Genomic DNA, 12136 nt, shown 5'->3' on the forward strand with positions numbered 1-12136 from the left:
GGAGGGAGGGAGGGAAGAAGGGAGGGAGGGAGGGAAAGAAAGAAGGACATTCCCAGTTTCTTGGTGTGGCTCCTGGGAGCTCTGTGGACAGGACAGGTTGTTGCTGTCCTGGTCCCCTCTCTTCTACCACCTGCCTTGCTCCTCAGCTGCTCAGCTCTCAGTCTGAAATCCTTTCCCACTGAGGCCTCCATGGTCACCACTTGGAAGTCTCTCTTCTTCACTCACCTGCTCTCTGGTTGGCTTCCTATACGTGCATGTACGTGGCTTTATGTCTATTGTGTAGCGTCTCTTTCCCTACCTGGATGGCTCCAAGAAGGAAGGGAGCAATGTCTTGCCCACAAGTGGATCTCAAAAGACGGCACCAGGCTGGTACAGGGATGCCGTGGGTGCTCAGCGATTTGTGTGTCGGATGAATCAGTGAGTGAGTTCGTGTCTCCTAGAGATAAGCCCCGGGCAAGGATTTCTAAGGCACTTTTTCGAGACCTTTCTCTCTAAGAGCTGGATCGGCACCATGGGTGAAGGCCTGGGCTTGCAAGCTGGCAGGCTCAGCCAGCAGCCTGAGCTTAGGCAAGTCAATGGGAACATCAGTCAGGCTATGGATAAGGTGCTGCTGCTCTAGGTGGAACTGCTTGCCTCCAAAGCAGGTCCTGTTGCCTGTGAATGTGATCTTATTTGGAAGTAGATTCTTTCAAGATGACAGTGAACCCTAAGCAGACACGGCTGGAGGCCATGTAGACAGAGACAGAACTGCGTGCACAGGGAAAGGACTGTGTGCAGACACGGGGAGGACTCCACCTCCAAGCAACCAAAGCCAGCAGAGGCACTGGAGCAGACCTGCCCCGTGACTCTAGAAGGAGCTGATCCTGCTGGCCTTGATTTTGGCCTTCAGGTAGTGGGACAGCACATTTCCTCTGCTAAAGCCTCCCCGACTATGGTCCTGTGTCACAGCAGACTGTGTTACTGTATTAGGAGACTAACACAGACAGCGTGCCACGTGTGTCTGTGATACCCACGGGCACATCTTCTCACGTAGCACACCGCTTTATGCAGACGTGTTGACTGACACCTGCTTTCCTCCTGGACTGTGGATTCCGTGGGGCAGGACTATTTGCTATCCCCCTCTACTACCATCCTGGCACCTAGTGGATCCTCGGTATATTTTTGTTTCATTTAGTTAACTAATACTTCCTTCCTAGTATTATTTTAAATAGTAAATAAAATATATAGGTAAGGTGCTTAAAGTCATGGCTGCACTCATTAATGGTAACTATGGTTCTTAGCGTGGAAGTAAGAAAGTAGAGATGCATCCGCGAGCCTCGATGTCCTTCTCTGGAAAACGAAGAGAGCAGAACCCAGCTTGTGAGGCTGTCTCCGTTATTCTTCTCTCCTTGCTGGAACAAATGCCACACACTCAAGATGAAGAAAGGAACGGTTTATTTAGCTCGCAGTTACTGGAGGTTTCAGTCCGTCCTTGGCTGGCTCCAAGGCAGAGCGGCATGTGGCAGTTCATGGCAGCAGAAGGCAACAAAACAACAAGAGCAAATGGGAGGATCAGCTGCCATGTGGCCACAGAGAGCAAGGCTGCCTCCCTCATGGTGCCTTCAGGCTTTCCACCCCAGGCTGGTGTAGCACTCACAGCCATAATCCCAGTAGCATTTACACCCACAATCCCAACAGAACTCAGACCCATAATCCCAGCAGTCCGCAGACCCATCACCCCAGCTTTGGATCACGAATTAATCACAAACTGTAGAACTGCACCTCAATGACTGCATGAGGCTTTGGGGGACAGGCACACACAGACCATAAAAGGCTTTAACACAATGAGATAATGCATACTGACGTTTACAGCAGCACTGTCCACAGCAGCTAAATCTTGGGAGTGACGCATGTATCCGTCATCGGGTGAGTGGGTAAGGAAAATGTGATATCTACACACAGTGGAGTACTACTCTGCCACAAAGAAGGAAAAGCTTGAGTCATTCGTAGAAAAATAGAAACACTTCAAGATCATAAGGTTAAACGAAATAAATTAGACACACAAGTTTAAATTGTGTATGGTTTCTCTTCTTTGAGAAATCCAAAGGATGAATAAAGATAAAATAGGAGACAGACAATAGGAAGTTGGAGATAGAATTTTTCTCAGGAGGGAAGGGGATCAAGAGATGGGGAAGGAGGAAAAGGGGCCAAAGAAAGGACTGACAACAAGGGATGTCTGGGTCCCAGCTCCACACAAGGAATGGGACCCCTCAGGGCAAACAGACTGAGGTCAAAAAACAAGTTATAAAAGTCTTTAGGAAGACAGTAAGTGGCCCTAGCAGGGCTAGAGAACTGCCCTGTGGGTGTTCTTCATTGATCTTTGAAAGTGCTTTTGCTATTGCTACATTTATAGGTCTTAAGAGTATAAACTTCATTTTTACTGCCTCTTGTTTCCTTTGACATTCATTGAAGACCTATCATGTGCTAAGCCACTTCTCCATTAGTCCATTCTTTTTTTATAAGTGTTTCTTTGCTCAGACATAGAAGTAAAATGTAGACTTTCCCTAAGCGCAGGCCTCGGGATGAGCCCTCGCACTTGCAGACTTCCACAGGGATCCAGGAAGGGTCTATTCCCTTGCCCCACCGCCCGCCACCCAAATTCCTCTCTTATAATTGCCCACAGCAGCCTGCCACTGAATGTGCCGTGGCATAAATGTGAGGAGAACCTCCCGGCGTGGCCCTGTCTTACATGCTGGGGCCTTGTACCTAGAAGTTGGTCTGAGTAGAGGCTCAGTTAGCTGCTCAAGCGAGCCCCAAGCTTCCCACACAGTTTGAATACCTCCAGCAAAACTCAGGATGAAATTTAACTAGCACCATGAACTATAGGAAGAGGGACCTTGTGGTGGTGATTAGGGCAGGAGGGCTGCGCTCCCGAAAAGTGGGTCGGTGCTGTCAGCCCATGCCTGGGTCAGGGCCTAGGGCAGTGGTTCTGATATGAAAGCGAGCCCTGCCCAAAGTTCCTACTTTCCACACAGGCCCCCACATGCTCACTTGCCCTTTGTGATGCTGCAGCCCAGCAGGAGTGGCCCAGCAGAGGAAGCCCCTCTCTGTTAGACCCCACCCCCCGGCCTTCAGAACCAGGAGCCAGAGAAACGATTGTTTGTAGGCCACCAGGCACGGGATATTGTGTGACAGCATCGGGGACTACAGTGAGATTGTATTATCAGCTTTCTCGTCCTTGAAACCCAACACCTGACACCCGCAAATTAAGAGGAGAGAAGGTTAATTACTTTCATGATCTGAGGGGCTCAGTCTATGGTTGGGGCAGGAGCCTCATGGCAGACAGGCATGGCAGAGCAGAGATGCCCCTTCCATGGAACTCAGGAGGCCAGAGATTCCAGCAGGAAAGGGGACAGTGGCCAGACACAGACTCCACGGCCATGGGCTCATGACCCATCTACACAAAGCTCCACTCTGCCTGCACCCCAGGGCATTCCAAGGCCAGTCAGTTGGACCACCGCAGTGGTCTGCTCCTTATCTCACACCCAGACCCCGCAAACTTTCCCTTCTGTGCTGTTCTATGAGCAAAGAGTCTTGATAAGAGGTCTGAAATCCTCGGTCCATCTGAACTCTTGTGACAGTGGGCAAAACACTTATCTACATTTCAGTGTTTCCATCTATCCAATGGGCCTAATGATGTCAACTCAATAGGTTTGTTCTGGTGACAAAGAAAGTAAGTAATCAATTATAGAAATCTGATAACTGGGGTAGAGAATTTACCTACCCACAGACCAGATAGGCAACCTAATAGCCAATGGCCTAAGTGAATAGGGACGCGTGCTTCTGTTCATGACCACGATCCTTAGCATTTGCCAAAAGCACTACCTGGGACCCCTGTTGAGCACCTATGATAAGATTGCTCCCAACTCAAAAGAAATTCCACTTGTAACTTAAAAATCAAACCCTGGATTTTGAACATTTTCATTATCACAATTAGGGGAGCACTTCCTACTTACAGCTGATGGAGTTGACATTGATATTGGGATGATCTAAGAATCTCCAAATAATCTAAATTATCTAAGGGAATGATTATCATGCCCAACCTGCTGGATGCTCAATATGTTGACTTCATGTTCCTCCAACTCGAAGAGTGAATTCTAAGTAGTAACAGAGGCTAAGAGTAGGGAAATATTCATCGGGAGAACAACAGCCTCTATCTAAGAGAGAAAGAAGGGGAAATAGAAAGCAGGTTGCCAAGGGCCCCACTTCTCAAACAAAGTATCATAGAGCAAAACCATGGGCTTGGTATGAAACCATGAGGCAGATATAAGGTGGAACAAAACTGTGGTTAGCAAATAAGATTACAAGGGCCTGCCAATAGCTCAGTGGATTAAAGCACCTGCTTAGGCAGACTCAGGGGCCAGGAGTTCGATCCTTGGGCCTGCTGTGCTGCCCCCCACCCCGGGTGTGCTAAAATGGGGATTGAGACTGGGCGTGGTGTCCTGTGCCTGTAATCCCAGCACTTGGGAGGCTGTAAACAGGAGGATCACTATGAGTCCAATCTACACAGAGACCCTATAGACCCAGTCCTAAATATAAAAACAAAAACAAAAAACAAATAAGATTACAAGGATAGCTGTTCAGGTGATATTGATCCAATGGGGAAGCAAGTTACATAGGCAGTGTGCATAGAAGGAACAAGGACCTTTCCTGGAAGGGAGGGGCCAGAAGGTCCGAGTCACTTGCCCACGGCAATCGTTGCCTATTCAGAGTATCCATTATTGCCAGAGCTGCAGCCCCACAGGCCTGCTGCCTGCCTGTTCTTGAGGGCCTGGCCCTGTCTGCCTGCCTATAACATTTCTAACTGATTTAGCTGTCCATGCTAACACTACAGATGTCAACGTTTAAACTTCTTTCCCATTCCCCTTGAGTTTTAAAGAACTCGTGTAGCTGTTAGGGATGCAGTGTAGAGGCAGAGCGCGTGCTTAGCATGTACAAAGCCCTGGTCTGGATCCACGGTACCGCAAAACACAGTGACCACCCAAACAAACAAAAACACTCTCGTGCTTGTTAATTAAAAACAACAAATCATTCTGTGTTCTCCGCAGTTAAAGGAATTCATTGGAATCTAGCTCTTCCAATGTTTCTCTTTGTGTCTAGCGGTGGCTCGCAAGCTTGAGTGAAACACTGCTCTTAGTGGGGTTGCTGTCCGGAGAAGAGAAGTTGACAGGAACCTTCGGTGAGGAGTAAGGCGTCTCTGCCCAAGTGAAGAGGACGCGACTACAGTCCTGGGGCCATATTGGAGTCTCTTGAAAGGCTCAGGAGTAACTGTAGATTTCACCTTTCCAGCATTTATTCACACTTGACTTAAAAATCAATTACGGAATGCTTAAAGTTTGCTGTTTATCTCCCCAGAGGGGAGAGGTGGCGAGTCCCATTGCAACTTCTAAATTATAATTTGCGAGGAAGGAAGAGCATGACCCCCATGCAAATCTACAGTGAACACATGGAAGATTTTACCATTTGTCTATGAATGAGGGAACTGCTACGACTTTAAGACTGGCCTAGTTCCAAGAGCATTCGAAGAGCAGATATTCATATACACAATCAGGAATCTGAAATGCCTATTTTTAATGTATGCAAAGCTCGTCAGTGCTTCAGATGATGACAATAAGTACAAATTAGCAGCTCTTTAGAGGAAAGTAACAATAGCAATTATTATCAGGAGAGTGAAAGTGCTTAGCACAGAGGTAAGTTCTTCTGCATTCCTGACTAAAACTCATGTGGGTTATGACAAAAATGCACAGGGCTAGAACCAGGACTGAGAGCACTCTCCCTACCTCCGTAGGCCTCTCTTGCCTCGGCCAGGAGGAGCCTCATGTGAAAGCAAGACGAAGGGCCCTGCTTTGCCGACGTTCTTGCGCCTGCTAAAGCATCCTATAGGCTCCATTAGACTGAATGCATATTAAAAATGATGTCAGAGGGAAAGGCAGAGATGAAAGCTAGTCCCAGAGAGGAGGCATTTATGAGAAGCTCACGGCTTAAAGGCGAATTCCAATGCACAAAACCTCGATGGGGCATCTAACTGCGACTGAGGCTTCCAACTTCTCCCGAGCTCTGGCCTCCGAGGTCCTGTCATGGCCTCATTCCTTCTGGTTCTTTCTCCCCTTTATTCAGACTGGATGAGAGATTTTGCCTTTTGAATTAGTATGCAATGGGCTTGACAGACGAATTGCAAATAATACCTGAAGGTGCCGGAAGTACGAAAAGAGCGTTTTATTGGCTTTTCGTTATTTAACACCAACAATATTATTTTTGGCATTCAAGCCCAGAGGCAGAGAAGAAAAAAACTCAAGAGGAACAGGAAATCATGAGGTAAAATATTTATAAGAGAGGCCTGGCCTGCAGGAAGCTGTTCAGTCTCCTTCCCTCCCCTTCTGTTACCAAAGTTCAGTCTTTCGAGGGCAGAGCAGTATTGAGATGATGGTGATCTTTTCTCTGAAAAGTCATACGTGACCCTGGTTTTTCCTTACACAAGTGTCTTAGTTACATTTCTCTCATTGCCAAGACAAAATGCCAACACCAGAAGCCAAAGGGAGGAAAGGCTTAATGAGCTCAGTTTGTAGCGGTCACAGCCCACGGTCAGTGGCTCCGAGGCAGGATGGCCATGGCACCGGGCACTAGTTCCAGGCAGCAGAAGACAGCTACAGCTCCGGGGCAGAGCAAGACAAGCCTCTCTCTGTTCCTTATATTGTGTCAGGTCTACTGAGATTAGGGTGGTGCCAAGCCAGCCAGTGGACCGATCCAGCCATCACCGAGCCTTAAGCCGAGCACCCTTAGCCATGCACGGTCTTGCTACAAGTCAGTTACACACTCTAGATTCAAATACCTCCGGCAAAACCCTAAGAACACACGAGGCTTCCGGGGGGGACCAAACCATATCAACGAAGAGGATATTGTCATTGCTATCAGCATTGATTTTGCAACAGTTGTTCATAGATAAGTCGCTGGAGGTTTCAGCTGCCAGAGATGCCTCTGAGAGGACCCCCATGCCATCCAGCTGGTAACGTCTTCCACACTGTGCCATTTCTCACCCCGTCAGAATGCTCACACACCGCCCATGTATCCCTCATTAGACTGCTTCTGCTCCAGGCTCCAACCAGTTGGCACAAGCATCCCAGGGTCCACCGCACTCTTCAATTCCAGGAAAATGCACAGTGACGTCCCAGCAGGTGGCACACGGGCCATCCTAGGAGAGCTGTGGTGGTCTCACTTGGCTCTTTGCTGAGCTTCCCCATGGCAACCATGGGCAGCACACTGAGGATCTCAGAGCAGCGACTGCACTGGGAGTCGGAAAAGCCACATTCTCTCTTTTGAACATGTTATTTGTGATGGCAATTGTCACCTTAACCAGAATAATGTACTTGTAAACCTATTTCGTTTTAGTCCTGATGACTCAGAAAAATTGCTACAACTCTCCTAAGAAAGGTCTTGCCCGGAAGAGATGGAATGACAGAATTACCATCTTTTGTCTATGCTGACAATAATTAACCTCAATTAACACCCCTTCATGGTGCCAAGGATCAAACCCGGGGCCTTGGACAGGGTAAGCACGCGCTCTAGCTCCCAGCCACACCACACAGCTCACTTCTAAGGTCCTATAAACCTTCGGGCTTTTGCTGAAATGCAAGTTTCTCATCCCGGTGCTGCTCTCCATTTTTCCTTCCTGATTGCTGACTGTTTTGCCTATGGTGATTTAGGCCAGAGCTGTCCAATACACCTTCTATAGTAACGGAAGTATCCAATGTCTGTGACATCTGGAACAGAGGCCGCTAGCTCCATGTGGTCACTAGGCACAGCTTCGATACTTGGGCGGGGTGTGCAGCCCAGGGAGCTAGGCGCCATCCAGGGCCACACTGGCATGAAGTGTCTCTTTCTCAGAATGGCTCGTTGTCTCATGGTTAGATTTCTTTCATGAAGCATGCTTTCAGAAAGGAACACCTACCTGTGCATCTACTGACTCTGAGCATGGAACGGAGTAGACATCACCCTTGCTGGTCTTGCAGAGAACAAATGTCAGACATTTAGCCTCGCTAACTAGCAGACCTAGAGGATTAGGGCTCCAAGCTGAATCAAACAGAACAAACTGTCCATTCTTACTACTGTCTGCTGAAGTGGCCCAGAAATATCTTAACATCATGTTCTACTTATGTTCTTTTTCACTTATTGAAGAGCAGCAAAAGCAGGTGCCGGGGTAGAGTACCAAAATGCATTCCAAACAGTTGAAGCTGTCAGTGGCCTAAAAGGCAGATGATTAACCCTGTCAGTGCAGGGCAGTAGCGGCCAGAGAGTTCTGCTTATTTGTGGTGTACTGAGTCATAGGTCAGGACACCTGGGCTCAACCTGAGAGCTTCACTTACTACCTACGTCCTCAGGTAAATGGCTGAAGCTGTTTTCACCTTATCTTCAAGATGGAGATAATAATAACTGGGTTTCGTTTTACTGTGGTTGATAACGTTACATAAAAAGTCAGTGTAAACACTTGGCAGCACTCTCTGGCTCGTAGTAACTGCGTGTTAAGTATGGTGCTCACTGGACTGCTATTATTGTTGATATGATCATTAGGACTGAAAAATGGAGTCTTGTGAATTGTCCCTGTCTTCATTTTGCAGATTAAGGAGCTGAGGCTCTGAGCAGCCAAAGGGGGTCAGCCCGGGCCTGAACTTTGAGACAGGAAGAGTGAGCTGCTCTCTCGAGAGGAGTCTAACCTTTTCCCCAGCCCCAGGCTCCACACTCCCTCTGAGCCTCAGGCACTTGTATGAAAATGCAGGACTGACTGGGAGCCACTCTCAGGGCTGCTAATCTTACCATGTTCTTGTGTTACTTGAGAAATTTTCTGAACTATGGTCTTTTGTTCTGCAATTATGCATATTCAAGATCAACTTAAACATTAAAAGAAAACTGTACTCCCCACCCCAGCACTTGTTCTATGTTAGATTCTAGGGTGGGAGAAAGTGCTACCAAGTTCACCTTCCTGAGTCCACCACCCATCAGTCTGCCTGTCCATCCCTCATTGCTTCTCTCTGTTTGTCCTCCCATCCTTCCATCAGTCCATCCATCTAACCATCGGTATCACAAGTATTTATTAAGTACCTGCTGGATGCTAGCACTGTCCCAAGAGTACTTTTCTTCACTATTATGCTTCCAATTAGACTGCATAGTCATGCCTTGGCATTTGATGGTGGAGACTGTTCTGGGATCTGCTCAGACACCCCAATCCTCAGATGTCCAAGTCCCTTGTGTAACATGGCATACTCTTTGTGTCTAGACTACACAACCTTTTAGGACACTTTAACCTCTAGATCACTTATTCTGCCTGGTACAATGTGAATGCTACGTAAGGGGTGTCATAAAAATATGAGAGATGTGGGGCTGGGGAGATGCCTAAGTAGAATAAGTGCTTCCCTAGCAAGCGTAAGGGTCTAAGTTCAATCCCTGGTTCAGAGAGAGAGAGAAAGAGAGAGAGAGAGAGAGAGAGAGAGAGAGAGAGAGAGAGGAGAGAAGAGAGATTTAAAATTTTTTAAATTAATTACATTAAAAGACACGTTGCAGGGCCGGCCAAGTAGCTCAGTGGATTAAAGCTCCTGCAAGCAGGCACAGGGGCTGGGGTTTCAATCCCTAGGCCTGCTGTGCCAGCTCCGCCCCAAGGGCTTGCTGAGAGGACAGTTAAGACTGGGCACGGTGGCACGTGCCTGTAATCCCAGATCTTGGGAAGCTGTAAACAGGGGGATCACTATGAGTCCGATCTAGTAGTGAAACTCTGAACACCCTGTAGACCCTTCCCTAAAATACAAAAAAAAAAAAAAAAAAAAAAAAAAAGACACATTGCTATTACTCCCCCCTGAAAATACTCCTCATGTCAAATACACTTATCTCATGGCTCTTGCCACTTTCTAAAGTAGTTCTGGAAGTCCTTTTTCTGAGCATTTTAAATTCTGGCTGTCTTGATTACCTGAATCAATTCAAAACATTGCCATTCCTGATCATTGGGACTTGGGGGGGGACCAGAAGTTGCACAGTGCCAGGTCCTGTGAATAAATAGGTGGAGGAGAGCTCGGCGCGTTTTTACCACCGTGCCTTGCCTTTAGATGGTGCTTTCTACAACATTGACCATGTTTGTTTTAAAACTCACACCTGTAAAGACATTCATGAAAGAGGACTTCAGAGCTGCTTTGGGAAGTGCCAAGAACGATGGGATAAGTATGCTGGAAGGGAAGAGATTGGGGGCCGGTATTGAGCAACACAACTTTTCCTGTAATTTGTTCTTTAAGCATTCATTTTATGCTTTGATCATACCTCATAAATACTAGTTATGCTGTATAGTTTAAAGAATGATGACAAGAAAGCGTCTCTACGGTACAGTTGCGTATTTTCCACTCCTGCTGAATTCATGGATGAATGCAGATAAAAAAAGACCACCGCAATCTCAATTCAAGATAGGAAGCTGCATGCAGAGGATGGGGGGGTGGTGCACGCTGGTGAGGGAAGTCAGAGATGGGGTTACTTCTGGCGGGAGCTGCTGGTGGAGATCCTGGGCTGGTCAGTCAGGGGGACCCACATGCACCAGTGAAAGGAGGCACTGTGCTCTGCTCTGCAGCAGATGCCCCTTTTATACCAAACCCTTTTCCTGACTCCAGTAACTAAGCGTTGTGGTTGGCACACGCCAAGGAGCCAGTTTACTTTTGCTGTGTTTTTTCCGGGCGCAGGGACTAGGACCAGGCCACGTGCGTGGTGCTCCAGAGCGGAGCTACACCTCCAGCCCTGGGAGTCCGCTTTGCTTTAGTTTTGTTTCACAAACAAAGCCACCAGAGCAGGCGAGAAAGTCTAAAGGCCAGCAGGAGTCACCCAAAGCGCCTGGGAAACGGGATTTTCAGGGAAGTAGCTACATTCAGAGACCAGAGGAGAGGGCTCTGCTCCGGGAAAAGGCGACGTGCGCGTGCAGCCGCGGCGGGGGCCCGGGCTCTCGGCGCAGGAAGTACACGCCCGCCAGGTCGGGATGGATGCCCCTGGGCGCGCGGCCCCGCCGCTCGGCCGTCCAATCGGAGCGCGGCCCAAGGCCAAGGCTTAGCTATATTTAAATCACCGTGCGGGTCGGGAAAGGCACCTGGCCACGCGTTCCGTTCGGCGGCGGCGGCGGCGGCGGCGGGTGAGTGCGTCAGTGGGTCACCTCCATCCCGGACGGCCCCACCTTTGAGCTTGGTCGGGGACTGAGGAGGCCGCAACAGGTCTCCGCCGGCTGCCTGGATTCTGCTCGCCTCCCGCAGCGTCCCAGCTCCAGCAGCTCCGCGGTCCGTTCCAGTCTGGCGGCGGGCTCTCGAGAAGCTGTCCCGGGTTCTCCAGAGCCGGTTTTCAAATAATCCGGGGGCCGGTCCCAGGCGATCCGGGTCCAATAAGGAGAGGTGCGGGCGGTGGCCGCGACGACAGCCGGCGCGCGGTTAGCTGTGTCCGCGTCCTGGAGCCGGAGAGGTCCGCGGACCGGGCGGGGGCTGCGCGCACCTCTCCAGACGCCAAGAACAGGCCAGGGACGGAGAAGTTCGCTCCGCGCCCTACGGGAGCCCGCGGCAGGTGGCCGAGCCCGGATTGAGCCCCCGGGGCCGCAGGGAGAGGGCGGTGGCCAGGTTGCCCGGCTAACGGGAGGTTGGGGCAGTCGCGTAGGGCGTGCAAACTTTTCCCGCTGCGTGGTGGCCCGCGCCGAAGCTTCTGGGGCAGACTTCCGCGCCTCGGAGCGAAGTCGCGGAGGGGTCGCCGAATTCCGGGCGCGAGCGGCGACCAAGGAGAGGCTCTCCCGGGGCGCAGTGGGAGGGGTGGAGGATAGGGGCCGAGGGCCCCGGGCTGAGTACGCGAAGAGCCAACCTTGCGGTTTGCTAGGTGGAACACGCAATGTCACTGACCTAGCCGGAGCGGGGTCGGGAAGCCCAAGGGGAGACTCCCGCGGTGGCGGGAGAGCGCACGCCACCTCTGCCTCCCTCCGGTCGCCCAGCTCGGTGAGGTGCGCCTTATCCGGGATGGAGAGCCGGGTTTCCTCAGGCGCCCTGGGCGCGTACGCGCCGACTGGACAACAAAGAGGAACGTGGGCAGAGGGCTTCGCGGCTCTTCC

The 12136-nt window shown here is 50.0% G+C and overlaps 1 protein-coding gene across 3 annotated transcripts in view; it reads left to right on the forward strand.

Annotated features, from left to right (window-relative positions):
- The window catches only part of Prom1 (prominin 1), a 142517-nt gene that overhangs the window by 24275 nt on the left and 106106 nt on the right, over positions 1–12136 (forward strand). The window contains exon 1 of one of the 3 annotated variants that reach the window (XM_023699551.1): positions 10831–11201. The exons of 1 other annotated variant lie outside the window; for it this stretch is intronic. The gene's annotated coding sequence lies outside the window, so the exon portion shown is untranslated. Of the gene's footprint in view, positions 1–10830; positions 11202–12136 lie in introns of those variants that run through there. One more of the 3 variants, XM_023699537.1, reaches the window with a different exon arrangement.

This window comes from Octodon degus, unplaced genomic scaffold (assembly GCF_000260255.1).
Source record: "Octodon degus isolate 3935 unplaced genomic scaffold, OctDeg1.0 scaffold00006, whole genome shotgun sequence".
NCBI classification, from domain to species: Eukaryota; Metazoa; Chordata; class Mammalia; order Rodentia; family Octodontidae; genus Octodon; species Octodon degus.